This window comes from Gossypium raimondii, chromosome 12 (genome assembly GCF_025698545.1).
Source record: "Gossypium raimondii isolate GPD5lz chromosome 12, ASM2569854v1, whole genome shotgun sequence".
NCBI classification, from domain to species: domain Eukaryota; kingdom Viridiplantae; phylum Streptophyta; class Magnoliopsida; order Malvales; family Malvaceae; genus Gossypium; species Gossypium raimondii.
In genome coordinates, this window is record NC_068576.1 from 43,859,126 (window position 1) to 43,875,344 (window position 16,219).

General features: G+C 34.2%; 1 pseudogene; it reads left to right on the plus strand.

The window, feature by feature from the left end:
- Positions 1-725: 725 nt before the first annotated feature.
- Positions 726-4,513, plus strand: LOC105764335 (receptor protein kinase-like protein ZAR1; annotated as a pseudogene).
- Positions 4,514-16,219: the final 11,706 nt, after the last annotated feature.

Genomic DNA, 16,219 nt, shown 5'->3' on the forward strand with positions numbered 1-16,219 from the left:
AGATTTGTGTTTAGTAGGAGGGTAGAAAACAATGAAAAAGAAGAAAGATTTGTATTTTTAATTTTGAAAATCAAGCTCGAGTTTATAAGGTTAGTTTCTAGTTATTTGTATGAAATTATTATTTTTTAATAGGAGCTACTATTTTTTTCATTTTTAAATTATTTTATAGATATTGTATTGAAAATGAATAACCAACTCTTCAGTATACGTTCAATTCAAGATTATTTTACAAATACTGGATGGTTGTATTTTTTAATCTTGCCAACAAATGGGAATGAGGTTTAGTAAGATGCAAAAGTTGAAGATATGAAACAAAATATATTAGTGTAAAAATAACTCGACGTTGTGGGAAGAGGATGTTTAGACTATTTTACAAATTTATAGTTTCATCAAATCATATCAAATTTATCGAGATGAAACTTGTAGATGATGAAGATGTTAAAACAATGGTTGCATTTTGTTACTCGACAGGGAACGTAAACGCTGAACCAATATTTTAATCATTTAATTTTATTATTTTAATCAAAATTTTATTAAATTTTTATATAAATTTTAATAATATATGTTTTAAATAATTTTCTTAATTAATTATTATATTGATTTTTGAGGGATTACATAAACAATAGTATATTAAATCTAAAAAAATAATCTTAAAACACTTTCATATCTTTTTCTCGTTTTCACTCCGTTCTTCTAACTCGCGTTTCTTCTACTACAAAGCCTTCTCCACCACGACCACCACCATATCCACTTTCGCCTCAACTTTTTCTATCCCGAGGTAGGGTCCCACCGTCGAATAGAAATCTCGTCCCTCAAGTTTCTTTCTCATAAATACCTCTTCTTCTCACCCAACTACCCCCTCCTCTTCTCCTCCTTTAACTTCCCTGTAAGAACTCACTCAAAACCACATTAAACCAACCAACTATTCCTTATTTCTTCTTCTCTTTCATTTTTTCTTCAAAACCCACATTTTTATTCTCAAGAAAAAAAAGAAAAGAGAAAAGGGAAACTGAGCTGCTTTTAATTGATCATGAACAATTTGCTTCTCTTTACTCTCTTCTTCCTATTCTGAAACCTAATCCCTATCCTTTCACTTTCCCCTAACGGTCTTTCTCTCCTCTCTTTAAAATCAGCCGTCGACCTACCCGCCGGTCACGACTCACCTTTCACCGACTGGAACAAAAACGACGCCACACCCTGCCGTTAGTCTGACATTTCCTGCATAACCATTACAGGCTTCCCCGACCCACGTGTTGTCGGGATCGCCGTTTCCGGTAAGAATCTCAGGGGTTATATTCCGTCAGAGCTTGGAACATTAATTTACCTCCGAAGTTTGAATCTTCACAATAATAACTTTTACGGTTCCATACTGGGCCAGCTGTTCAACGAAACGTTGCATCACTGCTTGTTTTTGTACAGTAACAATCTTTCCGGTACGTTGCCTCCATTGATTTGCAATCTTCCGATGCTACAAAACCTTGACCTCTCCAACAACTCGCTGTTGGGTTCTTTGCCTGAGAATCTTAAGAATTGCAAACAGTTACAGAGGTTGATCCTAGCTCAAAACAAGTTCTCGGGTCAAATTCCCGGTGGGATTTGGCCGAAAACGGAAAACTTAGTTCAGCTCGATCTTTCCTCCAATAAATTTAATGGGTTGATTCCCATACCATCAGGGAGTTAAATTCATTGTCGACGACTCTCAATTTGTCTTATAATCACTTGTCTGGTAAGCTCTCGAAAACATTAGGTGACTTGCCGGTTACTGTCAGCTTTGATCTCAGAAACAATAATTTAAGCAGTGAAATACCAAAAACTGGATCGTTTGCTAACCAGGGACCAACGACATTTCTAAACAATCCTCTTTTATATGGGTTTCCTCTTCAAAAACCCTGTACAAACTCCAACATTAGTCTTTCAGGAACTCAAAGCTCGAGCCGTAATAATTTAAGCGAAACTCAAAAAAAAGGTCTTGGACCTGGACTAATTTTGTTAATCTCAGCAGTCGATGCCGCTGGACTGGCTTTCTTAAGGTTGATTATAGTCTACATTTACTGGAAAAGGAAAGATTCGTCAAATGGTTGTAGCTGCACTGGGAAATGCAAATTTGGTTAAAGTGATAGAAGAAAACTTTGTTCATGTGCTTGTATCAATGGGTTTCAAAATGGAGATTCAGTAAATGAAGAGCATGAGAAAGGGGAGAGATCGGCGAAGGGAGAAGGAGAGTTGGTGGCCATTGATAAATGGTTCAACATTGAACTGGACGAGCTGCTTAGAGCGTCAGCTTATGTGTTGGGAAAGATTGGGCTTGGCATAGTTTACAAGATGGTCCTTGGAAATGGGGTCCCTGTAGCTGTACGTCGATTGGGTGAGGGTGGATTAGATCAGCAGAGGTACAGGGAGTTTGCTGTTGAAGTTTAAGCCATTGGGAAGGTTAAGCATCCCAATGTTGTGAAGTTGAGAGTTTATTATTGGGCTCTTGATGAAAAGCTTCTTATTAGTGATTTCATCTCCAATGGCAATTTGACCAATGGCATGAAAGGTTAGCTTCTCTTTTCCCTCTTCTTCCACCCAACTCTACTATTTCCTTATTCTCCATACTTTTTTTATTGTTTTTTCAAAAATCTGTCTTCCTATCCTTCAAAAACATATTCAACACTTGCATCCAATCAATCACAATTTGATTTAAGTTTTTATCATTATTTAATACAATTTGCGTTCTTTTTTTATTATATATTTTTCTATGATGTTGAAGGTTCAACCCTGTTCATTCCTAACATTAGTTGATACATTTGCTTCTTTTAATCGTGTGTTTGTTATGTTAATAAAATTTAGTATTCCTTCCCTTTCTCTTTATTTGGTAGATTTAAAAGCATAAATAATGGCAATAATAATAATAATAATAATAATAATAATAATAATAATAATAATCTAACGTTAGTCATGCTTAATGATGATGATCTAGAAATGAAGTGGTCCAAAGTGGGCGACCCCTTATGAGTGTAATTACTCACCCACGGGGACTCATTAGGCCTGCCAAAGTAGTCCCTTTCCGTTACAATTATACTCTCATAGTGCGGAAACTTTTGTTAAAGATCTTCACTTTCCGATCTGTTATAAAGATGTTGTATTTTAAAAATATATATTTAGAATAAATATTATTTTTAAAAAGATAAAAATGCATGCATAATAAAAGATATTTTGAAGAAGAAAACACCCAAAGCGGGAATGGTTTAGTATAAATTTAGTGGTAAATTACAGTAGAAAATCTAGTAATTTTTGCTTCTCTCTTATTTGTTAGTGAGTTTGACAGATTTGTAGGTTGGTACTATTGCTTTTAAACGAGTTGTATACCAAATGGTAGGTCCCTCAACAGTCACCTTTGGCCTTGGATGATATGGTTAAAAAAAGAAGTCAATTTAGTATTATCTTTTTAAGTTACCATACCACACATGTTACGTAGAAGAAAAAGAGTTTAGAAACTCATTTGATATATCTATAAATACACATATGATTACCCATTTTCATTTTTTTTCCAAATTATGTAGTTTTATTATATCGCTAATAAAATAATTTCAGTCAGAAATGGTCAGCCACCAACAAACCTTACATGGTCAACAAGGCTGAAAATCACAAAGGGATCCGCTCGTGGCCTGGCCTACCTTCACGAATGCAGTTCCAGGAAATTCGTTCACGGCAACGTTAAACCCTCCAACATCCTCATTGACCATTAATTCCATCCCTACATTTCTGATTTTAGCCTCAACAAACTCATCACTACCGGCAGTGATCCCTCTTCCTCCGGTGGCTTCATTGGCGGACTTCCTCACAAATCGATCCAAACCGAACGAACCAACAACTACCGATCGTCGGAGGCTCGAGCCATTGGTGGTCGACCCACCCAAAAATAAGATGTCTATTCATTTGGAGTGGTCTTACTTGAACTACTCATCAGGAAGTCCCCTGAGCTGTCTTCGACCACATCCAGTTTTATGGAAATTCCAGACCTGGTGAGGTGGGTAAGGAAAGGATTCGAAGAAGAAAACCCCTTGTCGGATATGGCAGATTCGATGTTATTACAAGAAGTGCATGCCAAGAAGGAAATGTTAGTTTTTTTCATGTAGCGCTTGCATGCATTGAAGCAGACCCTGAGATTGGACCCAGGATGAAAACTGTTTCCGAGAATCTGTGAAATAACATGGTATACTGATTTTTGTTAGGGGTGGAAGATTAACTATATTCATTCCTCTAAATGGTTTTCCAGATTAGACCCAAAATTTTCTTGAAAATTCAACTGTCTCGGGAGAGCCAATAGGAGACAATGTGTCCTTTCTTGGCTACAAATTTTTTTTTTGTAATTTTAAATTTCTGTTTATAGTGGGATGTGATTGTAATAATTTCTTTCTTTTCTAACAATTCTAGGCCACAGTGCTAAGGCATTAATTCTATCTATATAGGGTTAAATGCGCATTTCATGGGTTAAGTATATCATTTTTGTTAGATATTATTTTTCTGACATTAAGTTTGACCCTTTTACTTGACATTGTTGATCATATGGCAAGTGTATCCTATAAGGCCATGGAATTTGAGAAGAAAAATCTAGTACTCAGATTTTATGTTTTTAGGAAAACTAGTACTCAGATTTTATGGTTTTAGGACAATAAATAAACTTCTAACTCTTAATAGAAAAAGTAAATATAGATGAAAGTTGAAACTCAACCATTCTAGACTTGTAATGAAATTAAGAGTATAGTCTTATTAGAAAACTCATTAATCTAACTTAACAATTATAATCGACATTCAATACTTATACTTCAGAAATGAATCACTAACAAGGTAGAAAACAACCTTTAACTACTTAACTAACAATGAATTGCTCTTAATTAATTCAAGTTACTTAGTTACTTCTAATATTCCCCCTCCAGACTCAATAGCAATCACATTCATCTTAGCATGACAACAACAAAAAAAAAAAACACCTATGGTTAACGGTATGGTCTACTTGATCATTCCCAAGTACATAGTTGACCTGAAGTTGTTGCTGAGCACCTTGTCATGCACAAAATGTAAGTCAAGCTCAACATGCTTAACATGAGCATGTAGCACTGGATTTGCTGCCAAGGACACCGTGCTGGAATTATCACACCAAATTACTAGTATGCCTTTAATCTTCATACACATTTCATCCAGCGGAGAACGAAATCATGTCAATTCGCATGTTACATTAGCTACACTTCTATACTCAGCTTTTGAGGTGGCCAACACTAATTTTTGTTGGGATATGGCGTTGTATTTGCTGGTATAACAAAATCAAAGTTGAATTCTTCAGTCTTTGGTGATCCCTACAATACAATACAATGGGATCTGGAAATTATTCAAAGCAAAGCAAAGATAAGAAAAAAAACTGTCAAGTTGATTTAGATTCAGGGTTTCTTTTATATACTGAACTTAGCATACAAGTTTGGAACGAGGTTTATGTCAGTAAAGCAAAGTTAAAACAAATCCAAAAAAGAGGAATGATGAAACAACCCCCCACAACACCTTTATTTCTTTTTCTGCAACGACCATGAAAATAATAGTTCAGTAAGAAAGGTATCAATCAAACAAAGATATTGACACAGTATAAAGGCCAAATTAAGAGATCATTGATTATGGATGGACCCAAGCTAGCAAGCAGTGATATTTCTTTACTTTTAGGAGTAATTAGCTCCCCACTCCCTTCCCCTCATTTTGGTTGATTTAATTCAAGCAAAAAAGAAGAAGCTAAAACCCCATATTCCTATCCTTTCTCTCTCAATTTTCTTCTCTTTCTTTCTTGGCTTGCATTGAAGAAAAACAGGTTGGTTAAAGTGCCGCCTCATGAATGTGTAGTAGACACAGTCATTGTCACAAAAAGACATGGGCAATTGCCCTAGAGTTTGCAAGAACAAAGATGCTATAGACATGAATCTTAGTGCCCAAATTCACTCCTCCACTAAGAAGAACATTGCCAGAAAGGAGCACTCCATTGCTGAACTCGGTACTAGACGTCAGCCATCATCAATAGAATAAGAAATCAGTTTTTGAGACTTGAGTTTGTTCTCTAACCTGGCTTTCTTAACCTTTTTTTTTTGTCATCAATGGATTATTACATTATGCAGATCTTTAACCTTTATTGTTGCCTGGAAACTAATTTACTCAAGTTTTTAACATATCTAACTGAAGTGTGCCTATCATTTCCATGCAAGTAACACAGAAGAGAAGTTTTTTGATTCCATCCAATGGTTAGAATCTGACAGTGAAGATTTCTTCAGTGTGAATGGTGGTGAGATTTTCCCTAATTGTGTTGAGACAAACTATTTTCATTTCCCCATAACAATAGCATTGCTAAGTTTCTTAAATTCAAAATCACATCGTTGCTTTTGACAAAGCTTAGTTTCATCCTGATTTTACTTTTTCTTGCGCAAATAGCCCTAAAAACCTGAAAACCTGGAAGGAAAATTCTCTCACGGATATAAAGAAGCAACTAATTGAGTTATTTAGAGAGAGCTCTAATGATTATGATGATGATGATGCTGTGAATAATTACCCAAATATGAAAGATGAGTTGGAAGACAAAGCTGTAATACTGAACAAGTTTCCAAAGTCAATAAGCAAAAGTCCACATGAATCCATCTCCAACTCCATTGGCAGCAATAAAGCAAGATGCTTCCTTGGGGAAGAAAAACCAGCCCACGAAATATGAGCTTTAATGAGATAAAGAAAGGGCTAATAAACCCTCACAATAACTTATATTTATTCTGTATAAATCTCTTGTAAACAATCTACAATCTACAATCTCATAATTGAAAATGGTTCAACTCTAGTTTTTCTTTTTACTAGTGTGAGTGTGAAATTTAGAAAAATTAGCAAAATGGCAAAAAACACATTATTAACAAATAACATCCATGTACATACCATTAAAATTTAACCATAACAAATACATAAGTGTTAAACAATGGTATAAAGATTGTTAAGATGGTTGGTTTGTTATAAAATCTGTTAAGTAATTGGTTAGGAGCTATTATTCCCATATGTGTATATAAACCTCATCAATGTGTTTATTCAAAGATAAGGAATAAAGACTAAAGAATTATACTATACTTTATCTTTCTGTTCATACATATTTTGCGTAGTACCTTACATAGTATCAGTCGCCTAGTCCTGGTACGTGCTTCCGCTTTCGCATTATGGCACCATTAGCCGATTCTAACTCTGCTGATCCTATGAGTCTATCGTTTTCCAGTGCACTCTTGGTTCAATCTTTCCCTCGTCATGACACGGTGAAGCTAGAGGAAGAAAATTTTGTCCAATGGCAACAACATATCCTGTTGATAATAGAGGGATATGAGCTACAAGGATCCTTGGAGGGTGCGTTGTTTGCCCCACCTAGGTTCGTCGCATCTTCAGAAGGTGCACTTACTCTAAATCCAGATGCATCTATGTTTAATCAACAAGATAAGTTGTTAGCTTATTGGCTCTTTTCTACAAATAGTTCGTCGCTTCTATCATACTTTACATCTGCTAAATCTGTATGCGAAATATAGAGCACCGCGAATCGTCTTTTTGTTGCTTTAACTAGTGCGAAAGTTTCTCATATTAAACATGATCTTTACTCTACAAAGAAGGATGAGTTAACTGTAAAAAAGTATATTACGAAAATAAAAAATATTTGTGCGTTACTTGCAGCTTCTGGATTGGCAGTGTCAAAAGCCGAAAAGGTGAAAGTTGTTTTGGCTGGCCTCTCGTCAGATTTTGACGTAGTGTTGACCTTGGCCTAGTTTTCGATGGAGCCTCTTCTTTTTCAGCGATTAGTCGATGTTCTCATGGATTTTGAAAGTCGACAGATGCGAGTGACGTGTGAGGTTCCGATGTATGCTCATCTAGTTGAAACGCCTATGGTTGTTGCGGTAGTCGATTCAGTTTCAAGCGATGTATGTGGAGGACGTGCTATAGTAGGTTCGCGAGGGCGTGGTTTTCGATCAAAAATGTAGTGTCAAATCTGTAACAAATTCAGTCATATGGCGCAGTGCTACTTCTATCGTTTCAATTGCTCCTACGACTGCCTGAATGCTTCTACCAGGATGCAGTTTTCTTCTTCTGCGCATAATAGACAAGGGCTACAAGGTTCTGGTTCGTTGGATAGTTCTGGATTTGGTGGTGATTTTTTGGGAGGCTAGATACCATTTCAGAATCGGGATGTTTATCCGCCGTAAGCTAGGGATTTTTACCCTAATGAAGTTGGTTATGGGATTGGATTTGCTGGTGGATCAAATGGTGCTTGGTTTGGGTCTATTGGTGGCCCATCTGAATTTTATGGTAGGCGTGATATGCAGATTGATGTGGGGCATGCTTTGGGCCAACGATACGTACAGCGTGTTGGGCCTTCTGCTGTAGCACACAGGCCGAGTTATGCAGGCCAATTTCGTGGGCAGCATACTGGGTAGTGTTTTGGGCCGAATGCAGGCCAGTCTCTTGGGCTTGTTAGTGAGAAAAATAATGGGTAACATTTTAGGCCAAATGTAGGCAAGTCTCTTGGGCCTGTTAATGGGCAGAATAATGGGCCGAATAGTGGACAGGTCAATGTTAGTCAAAACTTTGGACTCAGTTCACTTGGGCCTAATGCTAATTATGTTAATCTTGAAGGCTCTATGCGAAATAATGCTTTTGAAGTTCCATGGCGGACTAAACCATGAGCCCGTGTATTTGATTTTGATTCCTCACAGTGTGTTGGGCTACCCCGAATTCCTGATTTTTATGCGTCTGATTTTTCAGATACCACACAATAAGATTCCAATTTTGATAATACTAACTCATGTGTTCCTGTGCCGATAGGAACCTTATTATGGTATCCAGATTCAGAGGCCACTCATATGTGTGCCAGAATGCGCCTGATTTAAGTGCCTCCACTCCATATATAGGTATTTCTTCTCTTTTAATGGGAAATGGGGCTCCCACTAAATTTTCTTCTATTGGGAATACTATTCTACCAACAAAAAAGAAGTTATTACATGTTTCTAATGTTTTGTGCTTGCGAAGTATCCGAAAAAATCTTATGTCTGTTTCTCAATTTGCTATTGACAACAATGTATTTTTTGAATTTCACCCCTCTTATTGTGTTTTTAAGGACATCCAGACATAGGAAATTTTACTGCGGGGCTAAGTTCATGATGGTCTCTATCAATTTTCAACCGGTTCGTCTGTTCTTTCTGATTCAATTCCCTCTATTAACAACACTGAGATCCAAGATTGTCGATTGAATGATGATGATGTCTTTTCACTGTGGCATAAAAGGCTTGGTCACCCTTCTTCTGTGATTGTTAAACTTGTACTTTACAAGTGTCGAATTGTTTCAAATAAAAAATGTTTTGATAATGTTTGCATTGCTTGTCAGAAAGGGAAATCATATAAGTTTCCCTTTTCACACTCTACCACTGAATATATTGAATTGTTTGAATTGGTTGTCTCTGATTTGTGGGGACCAACTTCTGTTGACTGTGGCGGTAATCTGTATTATGTTTCATTTATTGACATGTGTAATCGGTTTACCTGTGTTTATCTGATTAAACATAAATCTCAAGCTAGCCATAGGAAGACTATTAAGAAATTTCAAAGTGATTGGGGCAGTGAGTTTCGTACTTTTGCTTCAGTTCTAGCTAGCCATGGGATTCTTCATCGTCTTTCCTGCCCTCATACTTCAGAACAAAATGGTGTTGTTGAACGCAAACACAGGCACATTGTGGAAAATGGTCTTACACTTTTGGCCCAGGCTAATCTACCTATAAATTATTTGGGCTATGCATTCTACAATGCTGTGCATCTTATTAATCGATTGCCCACTTCAGTCTTGAAAGGTTAGTGTCCATATCAGAATCTTTATGATCGTGAGCTTAAGTATGATCACTTAAGGGTGTTTGGTTGTTGTTGCTTCCCGTATTTACGTCCTTTTATATCACACAAACTAGATTTTCGCTCATAGCCATATACGTTTCTGGGGTATAGCTCTCAGTATAAGGGTTATCATTGTCTCAAACCAAAGGGTAAGGTTGTTATTTCTCGTCATGTTGTGTTTGATGAACGTCGATTTCTGTTTTATTCATTTGCACTGCCTACTATTCAGCCGTCTTCTCATTCTCCCACATATGTTCCTGTTGTTCAAACTTCTTTTGTCTGCAGAACCCAACAGTGCCACTGTCCAGTCATCGGCTATACCTCTGCCTCCTGATCTAGGTTGCAATTTTAACCGATCTGTTACGGTTGAGTTACCAGATATGTGTCGTCCCAGTGAGTTCGTCTCAGTTGGTTCACAGGCTGAATGTGGGAGTAATATAAGGAGCATTGTATTTCGAGTTCGTCTACGGAAACTAGTCCGATTGGTCAATCCAGTGTGTCTCCAAATATTCATTCTCTTCTTGCAGAAAATACTCATGCTATGGTTACCTGGTCTAAAACAGGAATTTTTAAGCCTAAAGTTTTGTCAGTCGACGTTGTAAATTTTGAGCTTCGATCTGTTGAGGAAGCTCTTGCTCATACAGATTGGAAATTCGCAGTTCAAGCTGAATTTGATGCTTTAATGGCCAACTCTACCTAAGAGATGGTTTCTTTACCTCTTGGTCGGAAAGAAATTGGATGCAAATGGATTTTCAAAATTAGAAAGAATCCTAGTGGGTCGATTAGTCGTCAAAAACCACGGTTGCTTTCAAAGGGGTGCTCTCAGGTTCCTGGTTGTGACTTCAAAGAAACGTTTAGCCCAGTGGTCAAACCTGCTACTATTCAAACCATTTTGTCTGTCTCTATGACTAATGGTTGGAAACTTCGTCAAGTCGATGTAACCAATGCCTTTTTAAATGAAGACCTGACTGATGAAGTGTTCATGCAGCAGCCTCTAGGATATGTTCTGTAACACCCCTAACCCATATCCGTCGTCGAATTAGGGTTACGAGGCATTACCGAACAGACACAACCATTTTAAAAAAAAAAACTAAACTGATCATAAACATAGAAATTAAACCATATTCACATGGCTAATTATTTTATACAATCCAAATCTAACCAAAATCATACTCAAACCTATACATGCCATAAGATCAAGTTCAAATTGTTAACAAAATACCAAAAGAAGTCGATAGTGTGATAGACTATGCTGACGATCCCCGAGCTCGTAACGCATCTCCATAATCTATAAACAAATAAACAAAAACAATCAAAGTAAGCTTCTATAGCTCAGTAAGTTTATAGCATATCCAAAATACATATAAACGATCAGTTGTATTATCATTATATACCTAAAAATCAAGTTATATACATCATCATTAATCGCATATATAAATTCCAAATATACTTATCATTGCATTTTATTGAATGCATGTTTATGATCTTTCATATACATATGTCAATAGCAAATAATTATACTTATCAACCACATGTGCGAATGCACATATATATATATACTTTAGTTCACATATGCCAACGCATAGATATATATACTCACCGGACACAAAGATTCGAGCTTTTATATGTTCATAAAAACATAGCAATGATGTTCATATATTAATCCAATATAAATAACCAAATCATATACATATATATTCAATGTAAACAATCACTTAATTAAAACAAATTCAACGGCACATAGCCCGCTAAACTTATAGCTCGATTCGGATCACCAAGACGTAGCACGCTAGGTTTATAACCTGATTCAGATCACCGGCAATTAGCCTGCTAGACTTAAAGTCTGAAAAATTCACCGGCATTAAGCCTGCTAGGCGCTTAGCCTGAAAATCTCAATTTCACAGATACAAGGATGATTTCTCGTATATTTCTTAATAGCAACACACGTTCATAACATTTATATATAATTCACAATCTCAACTCTATCCCAAGAAAATTTGTAGTCCATGTTCGAATCATACAAGCATTTAAAATTTATACTTTTAATTCAATGCAAATCTTAAACATATATATACATATACATTCAACCATGTATATCAATATATAATTCCATACCTAATTTCAATACAAGAAATTATACCTGTACATATATATATACATAACTATATATTGAACCTCACACATATGCATATATATATAACATTCATACTCAACTAATTTTCAATACATATACTTTTAATTTTAGCTCATCAAATATACAATAGATGTACATTTATATATATATATATATATATATATATGTACATATTCGAACTTCATTTATGCATATATATATAACACTCATACTTAAAATTCATTACAAGAACATATACATATATGTAAGCATGCTTATTCAAATATAGCATATACATATAAATTACAATTCACATATACATATCTATTGAAACTTCTCATACAATCATGAGTTACATAACTTTAAATAAATCCAAGAGTTTATACATATATATATACCTACATATATATATTCGCACCATATATATATATATATATATATATATTATACATTCCTTTGATTAAAATCAAGAATTTATACCTATGCAACATTCATATTTTAACTAATTTCAATAACTTTTATATATATATGTATATATATTCTAGCATTATATATATACATATATATATACATGCTTATTCGAACATCAATTATACTCTTATACATTTCTTACCTTTATTTCAACCCATAAATCTATACAAGATTATACTTGTATATTCGAACATGCTATATATGTAAATATCATCCATACTTCAAAATTTATTCAATCAATATACTTTTAATTATAACTCAACACAAAATACAATCAGTATACATGTATAAATATTAACTTAATAAATTTTAATTGCTAATAGACTTACCTCGGATATCAGCGGACACGATCGACTATTCGATTACTTTCGTTTTTCCCCGATCCAAATTCGTTTTCTTCGTTTCTTGATCTAAACATAATCAAATTTAACCTTTTTATTCATCAAAACATTCAATTAAGTCCAAAAGTACATAAATGGGAAAATTACCATTTTGCCCCTAAGATTTTACACTTTTTGCAATTTAGTTCTTTTTGCACAAAACATAAAATACACAAAATTTGCCCACACTAAGCTAGGGCCGAATGTTCCTTGTCTTCATACAAGTCCACACATTTCATTTATTTCACATTGTAGTCTCTAAAAATATTATTTTTGAAATTTAACCCTAATTACTCAATTTCACCAAAAATTCCAATACAAAACATATTAATCTAAAACATATCTTTCATTATTTACTATCAAACATCACAAAACACAATTATTCATCAATGGCATAGACCAAAATATTCATCAAAATAAAAAATTCAAGCATGGGTCAGATAGTATTCGAAGCAACGATCTCAAAAACGTAAAAATTATCAAAAATCGAGCTAAACACATACCTTAATCAAGCTTAGACAAGACCGAACCCTAGGAACTCTTTTTCTTTTCTTTTTCTTTTAAGTTTCGGCAATGGTGATGAAAAAGATGAACAAGTGATGTTTTGTTTTATTTTTATTATCATTATTAACATAATTACCAAACTATCCTTAATGAAATAATATAAAAGCTAAAAAAAATGATTGTCCACTACCGTCCATACTATCATTTAATGGAATAATTTCATTTTAAGGCCTCCACATTAAGAAAACATAGCAATATAGCACTTTAACAAATAGCAAGTCACTTTTATAATTTACGCGATTAAGTCCATTTATAAAATTAAACAACCAATCGGTAAAATTAATTTACGAAAATTTCACACATGCATTCTAACATGCTTTAAACATATAAAATATAATTAAAATAATTTTAGGACTCGGACTTGTGGTCCCGAAACCACTATTCCGATTAGAGTCAAACCGGGTTGTTACATGTTCAATATGGTCCAAATGGTGAGCCATTAGTGTGCCATCTGACAAAGGCTTTATACGGATTATAGAAAGCTCTTTGTGCTTGGATTGAAATATTGAAACAATTTATTATCTCTACTGGGTTTGTCTTGTCTAAAGCTGATGCCTCTGTAACAGCCCGGTTTAGATCCTAGTCGGAACAATAGTTTCAGGACCACAAATTTGAGTTAGAAAAATATTTTAATATTATTTTTGGTGTCTACAGCTTGTTAATTTATATGTGTGAAAATTTCGTGTGAAAATTTTATCGTTTGTGTGCTCAATTTTATAAAAAAGACTTAATCATGTAAAATGCAAAAGTGGCTAGCTATTTGTTAGAGTGCTATATTGCTACGGCTTTTATAATGTGGGGCCCTTATGTTGATATTATACCATTAAAATTATGAGTGGACTTTTATGGACATGGTTAGTTAATTATTAAAGTAATTTTAATCAGGTTAAAATGGTAAATGGTTTATTAATATGTATTAAATAAAAACAAAACATGAATTTAGTGTTTAGTTCATTTTTATTTCACCAAAATAAGAAAAGAAAAAGGGGTTTTAAAGCTTTTGTACATTCGACCTTTGAAGGTTTTGATTGAGGTATGTTTTTTATTCGGTTTTTGATAATTTTTATGTTTTTGAGATTGTTGCTTTGAACTCTAGCTAGCCCATGTCACAATTTTTGAAATTTTTAGTGATTTTGAGATATTCCATGGATGAATCCATGAGTTTGTGTTGATAGTTGGTGAAAAATAAAAGATATATGTTGGGTTTATATGTTTTGTATTGTGATTTTGATGAATTTGCTTAGTATGGACTAATTTGTGAAAATGAGAAATTGAAGGGTTAAAATGTAAAATAAATTATAGATATGGGCTTATATGAATTGTATGAATATTCAGCCAAGCATGAGAAATATGAAATTTTATGTATTTTGTGATTTTATGAAATATGGACTAAAATGTCAAAAATGTAAATTTTAGGGGCTAAAGTGAAAAAGACCCTAATTATGTGTTTGTGGTTTAAATTGAATGAAATGTGTTATTAAATAGCCAAATTTTAATTTATGTAGATCAAGAACAAAAGAAAACGGAATTAGATATGGAGAAGTCGAAAGTGGTTGAGTAGTTGATTCCATCTATTCGTTTCCGTACGAGGTAAGGTCGTAAGTAAATAAATGTCATTAAATTTGAATGTATATGTATTGTAAATGTTGAATTTATTTTTAATGAATATATGTGTAAATGTCAAATTGTTTTAAGCATGGGGGAATTGTTTACGAGCTTGATTCGATTGAATTAAGACATCCGAAAGCTCGTACGAACCATAGGAATAGTTAGGATACATATGTCATGACATAGGATTCCGATATGTGATATCGTGTAAGACCACATTTGAGATGTTGGCATCGATTTGAGATTTACGTGTAAGACCATGTCTGGGACATTGACATCGTATATGATTTCGTGTAAGACCCTGTCTGGGACAGTGGCATCATTATTTGATTACATGTAAGACCACGTCTGGGATGTTGGCATTGTATGAGTTTTTCAAGTTATCCTTATTGATTTTGAACGGTTCGACGGGCAATATCGAGAAATGAATGATTATGTAAAAATGTATCTAATTCAGGTACGTGTGATTTGTTTATGTAATTCAGAAATGAAAAGTGAGTATGATTCAAATGACTATATGTGAAATACATGACAGTGAATGATGCTTATGTAGTAAATTAAATTATATGAGAAAAGTGAATGTATATATGTTTGAAATTGTTTGTATTCGGCCTATTTGAATTGAATTGTTAATAATCTTATAATGATTTATTTGCTTATGGATTACTAAGCTTTCCAAGCTTACTTTGTTTGCTTATTCGTTGTTTTATAGATTTTGAAAGCTAGCTTCAAGCTCGGGGATCGTCTAGGATCATCGTCACACTATCGACTATTACTCGGTACTTTTGAAGTTTGAAACTATGAACATATGGCATGTATAGGCTGCTTTTTATATGTTTGTTTTTGAAATTTGTATATAGATAGCCATGCGAAAATGGCTTGATTATAATGTTAAAGCTTGTGTGTATGTGGCTATGGCTTAAACTTATTTTGGAAGTATGTTTCTTGGTATATATGTTTGTGATGTTTGGTTATATGATTCGGCAGTGAGAAATGGTAAGTATGATGTATAATCGACTTAATAGTTAGTTCATTTTGGAAGTATGAAATGTGGAATAATTTGGGTGGTGGATGATTGTATAATTTGGCTTAGTAATGAGGTAATATGATGGATATGTATTTGATTGATATTGGCTATATAGGTTTGGCTGCTAAATGGTAAGTAATAAAGGTGTTT